This window comes from Myotis lucifugus, unplaced genomic scaffold (genome assembly GCF_000147115.1).
Source record: "Myotis lucifugus unplaced genomic scaffold, Myoluc2.0 scaffold_91, whole genome shotgun sequence".
NCBI lineage: Eukaryota > Metazoa > Chordata > Mammalia > Chiroptera > Vespertilionidae > Myotis > Myotis lucifugus.
Window position 1 is genome coordinate 2,574,662 of NW_005871139.1, and position 10,309 is coordinate 2,584,970.

Sequence of the window (10,309 nt, forward strand, 5' to 3'; positions counted from 1 at the left end):
AGCTGAAACTAAAACAAAGAGTTCCCCATTTAATCTCCTGATATAACATCTTTTAACCATTTACGAAGTACCTTTGGAGACTGCTTATTTGGCCACACTCAGTGTTACGGAAAGCAGGACACTGAGGTCTCATTCTCTGACTGCCTCTACCATGGCCTGGCTGCTCATGCAGCAGGAAGCCAGCTCTCTGAATGGATAGCCCCACTCCTGCTGCTATTGCTGCAACTGCTGGCTGGACTCCATTCCTTGTCTGGTTGGCATCACCATGCTGAGCCCCAGCTGAAGATTCCTAGGTAGGAGAAGAAAGGAATAGAGGAACAGGAAGGTACAGCGAGGAGGAACACTGGTGTATTCTGGCACCAGTATAACACAGCTCCTTATCAGGGCTAATCCTCCCCCAGTTTTTTTGGAGGAAGTTCTCTGGACCTCCACGTTCCAAGAGGCTGCAAAGTAAATTCTCACAACTATCCAAGAACCCTGTGGCTTCCTGAGGTAGAGTGAATTACGCCTTCTTCTGTCATGTGATCTTCCAAAGCACTGCAGTGGACAAGGATTATTTCCCCACCACACGGATGTTGAAAGTGGCCATGTAACTTGCTTTGCCAATGGAATGTTAGCAGGTGTGACAAAGTAGAAACTAAAAATGTGCTTGTATAGTTTTCTTTGGCATCTTGTGCTCCAGTGATTGTCAGAAGAGAGCATGCCCCAGTAGCCGCTGTACCTCCACCACCTGGGCTCCAGAAGGAAACATATGAACAGACTTGAACCCTGCCTACGTCCTGGCTGCTAAAGTAGATCCTTCCACCCATTTACTCGACCAACAATCCACCAGACCCAGGAGCACGTACCCGCTTCAATCCCTGTTGGGGAGCATGTGGGAGGCAACCAATCAATGTGTCCCTCTCACATCAATGTTCCTCTGTCTCTCCCCCTCCCTTCCACTCTCTCTAAAAATCAATGGAAACATGTCCTCGAGTGAGTACAACACAATAAAAAGGAAGAACAAAGTATTGATACAAACAATAATATGGTTGAACCTCAAAATAATTATACTGAATGAAAGCCAGGCAAAAAAAAAAATAGAGTACACACTGTATAATTCCATTTATACAAAACTTTAGAAAATACAAACTAATCTACGTATAGCGATAGAAAGCAGATCAGTGTTTTTGGGGAATGTGGGGAGCCCAACCAGTGTGGTTCAGTGGTTGAGCATCGACCTATGAACCCAGAGGTCACAGTTTGATTCCCAGTCAGGGCACATACCCAGGTTGGGGGCTCGATCCCCAGTGGGGGGGCGGGGGTGCAGGAGGCAGCCAACCAATAATTCTCTCTCATCATTGATGTTTCCAATTTCTCTCTCCCTCTTCCTTCCTCTCTGAAATTAATAAAAATAAAGAAGGAATGTGGGGCTTCAGGAATGGGAAGGAGACACTTCACAGGAAGGAAAGTTTCCATAGCACTAGGGATGCTCACTATATTGTGGTTTCATGGATTTATACATATATCAAAATCTACAGGGACTCTTTCCCCCTTCCCACCTGGGATTCTGTACTTGTTCTTCAATAAATTTCCACCTTTGCTATTAAAAAATCTACAAAATTGCATACTTTAAATATGTACAAAATATTGTACATCAATTATGCCTCAATAAAGCTGTTTAAAAAATAAAACTGGTAAGGGTCAACCATAAGCAAGACAACAATATAAATCTCTATAAACTACACTCTGCCTAAAAGGAAAGTTCAACTAAAATTTAGAGTTATATCCAATGCATGTGGGATAAATGCATCATAAGAATACAGGCTAGTATAGGGCACCATGTAAAGGGTTCTTACTCATGAGTTTATCTGGATTCTTGCACCAGTTCTGACACTAATTACTTGGTGTTAATCGGTTGAATTATGTCCTCCCAGAAAAATATGTTGATGTCATAACTCTCAGAATGTGAGCTAATTTGGAAGTAGGGTCATTGGAGATGTAATCAGTTAAGATGAGGTTGTGAAGTTGCAGGCGAAGGAATGCCAAAAATTGCTGATAAACCATCAGAAGCCAGGAAGAACCAAGGAAGGAATTCTTCCCTTCAGGTTTCAAAGGGAGCATGGCCCTGCAGACATGAACGTAGTGACTACTTATGACCACCAGAAGGCAGTAGAGAGACAGTGTGCGCTTCTTTTTCAATAATGAAGGGACTTCAAAGGCTGGGGAAATCTGCCCCAGCTCCGGGAGAGAGTGGAGGAAAGATAAGAAGAGAGGTGAAAATGTAAAGGGGAGGGAAAAGGGAAGGAAGCAGTCAAGTGGGAGTGTAGAGGAACAGAACCCATGATGGATGGAGGTCTCTGGGACTAGATCCAACTTCATCAACACTTTTCTATCCATTTCTTACCAAGTGTACAATCACTCTAATTCATGACACTATCTCATCTCACCTGAAAGACTACAATACCTTTTAATATCTCCTTATGGCCACACCTACCTATCCCCTTGTCACCTATTTTTCACACTGCCACCCAGGGAGCCTTCAGAAAATACAAGACTTATTACTCTTTTGCTAAAAATAAAAAATAAAAAAGCCTCAGGACTCTTCCTTGGACTTAGGATAAAGACCCAACTCCTGCTTTGGGCTGCAGGGGCCACACGTTTGTACCAACTTTCCTCTGCTCCAGGGCTTCTGCACATGTCCTCCCTCTGCCTGCAGTGTTTCCTCCAACTTCTCTTCAGTTCTCTCATTCTTAATTTCTCCTTGTCCTGCAGATCTCATCTCACTTTCCCAGGGAGGAGGCCTCCTGAGCTGTGGGATGGGTTCTGTCTTTGTCTCTGTAACGACCTCACAATTGTAATGTGAGTGTTTGTGAAAGTATTTCATCTTTATCTCCCCTTTTAGACTCTAGACTATAATAATAGGGGTTGTTTCTGTTTAACTCACTGCTATATCCCTACCCCTCCATAGTGCCTAGAATTTATCTGCATTTGATAAACACCTCATATTACTAGGAAAACTGAACAAAAGTGGGTGGCACTAGGAGTCCCCACTTAGTGGCTGGAACCTGGGTGGGAGGTAGTGTTCTGATTCCTAGAGGGGCTCAGCCAGAGTTGAGATGGACTTACTGTGAAATGTAAAGCATTAGAGGGGATGGGAGGATCCATTACTCTAAGGATAACCCTTCCTGCCTGTGTCTGACCCTTTGTCACAGCAATTTAGGAATTCTTTTGGCTTATTCTGCCCTCACTCCTGCTAAGTTCTCCTTCTCAGAATTCATTGGATACTTAAATCCCAAATCCTTTGAGTTTGGTTATGCACCATAGACTGCCAGGACTGGAAGGATTACTACTGAGAAAAAAAAAGAAGACTGCACTGTTAACCAATAACAGGAATAAAAAGAGAGAATCACTAAATACAATTCAGTCTTCAAGTAAAGATTATAGTATAAACAACTTTGTAATAAATTTGAAGATTTATGTGAAAGGACAAACTCCTAGAAAAAATATAACTTACCAAAACTGACACAAGAAACAATAAAGTTTAATAATCAGATACCATTAAATAAATTGAGTCAGAAAACAAAAATCTTCACACACACACACACACACACACACACACACACACACACAACACCCTCCAGCCCCATATGACTCCATAGGCAAGTTTTACTAAATATTCATGGAAGAAATAATTCTAATCTTACACTATTCCAAAGAATGTAAAGAGATGATAGAAGTTCAAGTTATTTGAGACTAGCATAACCATGACAACAAAACAATAAAGGAAAATTACTGGCCAGTTTCACTTTATAAACTCACATGCAAAAATCCCAATACATACATACATATACAAGGTTGGGAAATAGGTTTACATGTAATACAAATAAATAATGAAATAATAAATACCAATACAAGAACAAACTCTATTTCATATACTCATAACTGTAAACCTACTTTTACCCACTCCTGTATATCCTATATAATAAAAGGCTAATATGCAAATAGACCAAACGGCAGAACAGCTGGAACAACCGAACAACTGGTCACTATGACATGTGCTAACCACCAGGGGGCATGAGTGGAACAAGGCAGGCATTGGCCTTGGCATGATGGTGGAGCAGGTGAGCAGGGGCACCAGACCAAGGAGGGGTGCCCGTCGCTGTCATCGGGGCAAGCCTCTGGTGAAAATTCTGCTCCCACACGCCGCGGTCCCACCCGGCGCTCGCACCTGCTGCCAGTGCCCAGCGCCGGTTCCGATCACTCAGCACCATCAGTGGGTGGGAGCGGTGGCTGCCCGCCCCCATCACCCATTAGGGCTTCTCCACCTCCCCCTGCTCCTGAGGGGCAATTGGGGCAGCAGCCACCGCTCACACCCTCTGACGGTGCCAGCTCCGCTCGCACCGCTGCTGGTACTGGCCCCAATCACTCCGCGCTGTCAGTGGGTGCAAGCGGGGCTGGCACCGTCAATGTGTGGGAGAGGTGGCAGCAGGAGCGGGGCTGCCAGCAGACAGGGGACTGGAGGCCGTGGTGGGAGGGGCCGGGCAGGGGCACAGAGGATGGGCCGAGACATGTCCCTGTGCCCACCACAGCCTCGCAGCCCACAGCTCCTTTCAAGGTGCACAAATTCATGCACTGGGCCCCTAATTATTTATATAATAAAGCAACTATGCAATTAGATTATATTCTATTATCCTTGGTGTCCTTAAGAACCAAGATGGCCAACATGGGGGAAGAGAGTGTCATTATGAAATCATGCGGCATCATATATTTTTTTATAAATGCATTGGGATTTTTAGATCCTGGAAAACTAAACTAGGAATATGTAAAAAGAACAATAAATTATAACCCAGTGGGTTTATACAAGAAATACAAGATGTTTAAATTTTTAAATACTAATTTTAAAAAATCAAGAAAAAAGAAAACTATGTCTTTCAACATATTCGAGATTAAAGAAGAAAAATTATAATAGAATTTTTCTGATATAATCCAGTATCAATATGTGATTTTTTTTTAACTTAGCAAACCAGGAATAGGAAGAAAATTCATTAACTTGATAGTATCTAAAAATTAAAAAAAAAGCTTCAACAAATTTTTATTTTTATTTATTTTGTTTCCATTTGGTCCAAAGCATAGAACAGGGCTTCAGGGTGGTTAAAAGAATGATAGTTTCGGAGAAAGGCTCAGTTAAAAGCCAGATACCAGGGGAATGCAGAGGGGCCCCTCAAAGGGCTCCAAAAGCTCCTAGTTTGAGCCTTTCAAAGAGATACTCATCCAGCCTAGCCTGGGGGCCAGTCAGCCTGGGGTGGTTAGTCAGGTGTTGCCCATCTTCTTGATGCGTTTCACCTTCTCATCCAGGAAGTGGTTCCCCAGGAAGTCACAGAGATGGTCTGTGGGGGTAGAACCCAGGGCATGCTGCTCCAAGAGGGCCTGGTTCAGGTTCCTCTCTAAGGCCAAGGTGGCTTCCATGGCGTCCTGAGTTTTGCCCCACTCATCTTGGGAGGCTTCAGCGCATCCTGGAAGAGAATGCGGCCACCGCACTGGCTTTGCAATTTTAAGAGATGCTCAGTGCCATCTGGACGAAGCCAGGGCTATGAGGGCGGAGGCAGCTGGGGCTGCAAAGGCCTACTCTTGCAGGAATTTCATGCATCAGGCCTCTAGTTTATAGATAAAAAGGGGTAAAATTTCAGGCTAGGAGACCTGAAGGAGGCTGTTGTCTTTCTCAAGGGTCACAAATGTAACATAAGTGAGTGCAGCAGGCAGGTTCTAAAATAGGAAGTGATGGAAACTGTGGAAAATGAAAAGCATATGCCTTGTCTAAAAAGACAGCCACTATTCAGCTCCAATCAATTGTTTTCATGCAAGAATTATTGCCCAGTATTGCTAGTGATGCATGGGGTTTGGGGCGCAGAATCTCCTTCTTATGGGTTCTTGCCCTACAAAGTTTGAAGAATAAACTCACAGACTAAAAGGCTTTTTTAGTAAAAATGTGGAAGTTTATTGGAAGCATATACAGACTCCAGCGTATGGAGGGGTCCCCAAATGGGAAAAACCTCTCTCTCTAATGAAAAAAAAAAATCCTAAAATCTTCTAAGTCTCTTTGTCTCCAGGTTTATAAAGGCTGTAGCTCTTTGTCTCTTCATGACCCTTTCTAATTGGACCCTTCCTTAACTTATGACCCCTGTTGCTTTGCTAATTGGTCATTCTTCTGCAGAGTATCAGTTTCAAAGTCCAAAGCCCACGTGGTACCTCCTCTTTCTCTCCCCCTTATCTTACAACATTCTCCTATCCTCTGTGAATATATGCTTTTCTCTTGTAACATTTCTCTATCCTCCATGAATGTAAGATAAGCATTCTGGCATCTTGGAGCTATCTCCTTCTATGCATTCTTCTCCCATGGACCCCCTTATTCCCTAAAACTGCCTGTTCTGTCTCTAAAATTCCTTTCACTAGATCTTCCAAATTTTCAAGAAATTTTAATTTTTTTTAATTTTCAAAATAGTGCAAAAAAAAAAAAAACAAAAAAAAAAACAAACCAATTACAGTGGGGCCTTGACTTACGAGTTTAATTCGTTCAGAGACCGAGCTCGTTAAGGAGCTCGTTAAGGAGTTCGTTAACTCAAATTACTCTATCAACTCAATGCAAAAAATCTGCCGAGAGACAGCTGGTATCTCAAAAAACTCGTTAGTCGGGACACTCATAAGTCAAGGCTCCACTGTATTGGCCACATCTGGTGCAAAGGTCACCAGTTTGCAACCTATGGCTCAAAATAAGGTAATGAAGAAAAAGGTCAAACTCAAGGGATGTTATGAAGGCGGAATTATTATAGTGATCAATTGGATGTGGGTAGCAGAAGAGAAAGATAACAATGTATGGCTGCTAGACTTCCAGCTGGTCACTGGGGGGATGGTCTGCCATTCTCTAAGCTGTGGAAGACAGAAGTGGCTTAAAGGACATTGGAGTAGCTATAGCGAATTAGCAGCAGGCATATAATACTGGAGAAGGGGATAGAAATCATTTTCAAGTTGCACCCCTCAGTTCTCTACTCACCACCCCTATCCCTACATCTTTGGACTCAGCTGCATCAATCACACATGGTCAAAGCAGAAGAGCACTGGAACCAAGCAGGCAGGTCTGAGAGATGTTGGTTAGATGCACTGATCAAATGCAATCACCCACAGGGGCTGAACAGTGAGGACAGGTGGTATTGTCTGCTGATGCCAGGATGATGACAGTCCTGGTGGCCTGGGGTTACAACCAGGATCGCAATCATTGCAAGCTGTAAGATCTGGGCAGCTAAGCCAGTTGGTGATCAAAAAGGTTAAGAAAATGAAAGAATAGGGAATCCAGAAAATATATCTCAGAGGAAATTTTGAGCTAGATGTCAAAGAAAATTGAGACCAAGACCTCTTGCCCATTACTCCAACCCTGGTTACTGGAATCTGAAGGCATCAACCTATCTTTATCCTAGTGACATACTAGTCACCAGGCTTCCTGAGAAAAGAAGGAAATCCTGCCATTTGCTATGACAGGGATGGAACTTTGAGGGCATTATGCTTAACCTCAAACTCAATAGAAACAGAACAGACTGGTGCTTGCCAGAGGTTGGGGGATGGGGGCCATGACAGGGAAATGGGTGAAGGTGATCAAAAGGTACAAACTTCTAGTTATAAGATTAATATAAGTTCTGAGGGTGTCATGTACAGCTACATTTTTTTTTAAAGCTTAAGGGTAAGTAGGAGAGCCAGAGGGGTTTCTTAAAAAGAAGCCCTTATCATCTCTGTAGCATGACAGCAGACACACCTGAGAAGCAGGCTGAGGACTTAATAAGAGCTGAACTTCAGAGAAGCTTAAATGCTCAACCAAGGTTATACTGTTACGTTAAGGTCAAGGGCCTGATTGGAAAAACTTGGAACCCTAATATGTGGGATAAAAACATCTGCATGGAAGCCCCTAAGAATACAGGCACTGCAGACCTCCCTAAACCCTCAGAGTCTGCAGGGGCGGCCCATCACTCCCTAGCAAGTGCCAGCACTTCCCCGTGTAGGAAGATACTAAGCATGTACTGTAATGAATCCCTCAGTACTTCCCATTTACTTTCGTGACTGTATACTGAGGGAAGGGGAATTCTCAGTCTTTTCAAGGATTATTGGACATAGGTCTGGGTTGACACTGAAACCCAGAAATTGGAAGTGTCATCATGGTCCTACATCATTCTGGGGGCCCTTCCATGAGCTCATTGAAGATGGTTACCCATAAGACTAACTGGAGAAAAACACCCAGCCTGAGCCCCTAATAAGGCACCATTCCTCAACTGCTTCAACGTCTTCTTGGTAGTAAGTGGTATATATCAGGTGACTTCCATCCTAGAAGAGTGAGGCGTAGGTACATCCTCACAGGGATGCCTATTTCAGGTACAGGTTTCACCTTTCCTGTTCACAGAACAGGCATGAAATTTCACACAACATAGCACCTGACCGGGAATTCACTGCACAGCAAAGGAGGGGTCCACGTGCTGCACCCTCCAGAAGCAGCTGGCCTCAGAGAGCCCTGGAACAACCCACTGAAGGTACAGTTGAAACACCAGCTTAGAAGAAATACTTTGCAAGGATGAGTGCCATCCCTCATGACACAGTGCATGCACTCAATCAGAGATCTATAAAGTGCTAAGTTCCATTCATTAGAAAGAATAAATGGGTTTAGGACCAAAGGCTAGAAGCAGAGAGGCCCTATTTATCACACCCAGTGACCCTATTCCCACCTCACAACTTTAGGCTCTGCAAGGTCAAGGTCCCAAATGGGTGCACTCTTGCCAGGAGACATAGCAAGGACCCAGTTGAACTATAAACTACAGCTGTTAAGAGGCCATTTTATATTGTGTCCAGGAACTAGCAGGAAAGAACCTCCATTTTCATAGGATAACTGATCAGCAGTAGGGCTTCTTTTATACCAAAAAAAAAAAAAAGGAAAACCCCAGGTCATCAACTTGGGTGCGATATTGGTTTTCTGTTGCTGCCATAACCAATTACTACAAACTTATGGCTTCAAAAAACATCAATGTATTATCTCACAGCTCTATAAGTTAAAAGTCCAGTACAGGTCTCTCCAGGCCAAAATCAAGGTATGGGCAGGTTGTAGTCCTCTCTGCAGGCTCTAGGGCAGCCTGTTTCCTATTCGCTCAGGTGTTGGCAGAATTCAGTCTCTTGCAATATAGGACTGAGCAGGCTGTCAGCTGGGGGCCATATTTAGCAAATAGAGACCTCTCCCTGGTCCCCCCTATATGTCAGAATCACCACTATCCTTCTCACACTGTCATTTTTCTCTGATCACAGCTGAGAAATGTTCTCCACTTTTAAGGGCTTGACATTAGCTTGGGCCCACTGGAATAATCCAGGATATTTCCTTTCCCCATCCAAAGCCTTTAACCATAACCATGTCTGTACAATCCCTTTTGCCAAGTAAGGCAGCATGTTCACAGGACCCAGGGATTAGGACATGGACATCTTGGGAGGTGTTTATTCTGTCTGCCACAGGTGCAGAGTGGCACTACATTGTCTGCTGTAACTGGACATGTGTGGCTACCCTGGCCTGAGAAGGGTATGATTACCAAAGGCTCAAGACAGGAATGAGTTAGGTTCACACCACCAAGTAAGCTACATGATAACCAATGATGAAGGGAATTTATGATGTTTAGTGAAGGGAGGTGACAAAGTTGTTGCCCAAGGACAAACTGCAGCATTGGGAATTGTAACTTGCCTTAAGCTACCTTCCTCCTAGGAGGCCCCTCAGGAATTGTGAACATGCATGGAGAAATGAATCTGTCTGGCACAAGAGGCAGAATGCAGTGGCCATTAGAGTATGCCACCCAAATCTCAAGAGCATGTACTGCTAACAGTTAACAGCTTCCAGCTCCCTCACCTTTAGGTGTCACACTAAGGCCACACTTCCCTCAGGCTGCTACATGACTGAAAACAGAAGGGATTCTAAGTCATTACTTCTAACAGGGAAACTTCACCTAGGTCTCATCAGCCCTCTCATATAGATACGATGCAGTCTGGGGCTCTTCCAACCAAATCGTTTTCCTTGTGCCTAATAGAACCCAAGACCTTGGTGTGGCAACTTCTCAAAACTCACCCTTGCTGCTGGGTTTGCAAGAGTGACATCAAAATTTCTGGAGTATTAATAATTCCTTGGCCTCCACTTCCCCTCCCCTACCCCAGAAAAGTGCTCATGGGCCTGTTATTTTACAAAACAATCTTCTGGAGTGATGAGTGGGTGCTAATGGTTTGTATATCACTTTTTAAAAAAATAGGAATTCGATAATCTTGT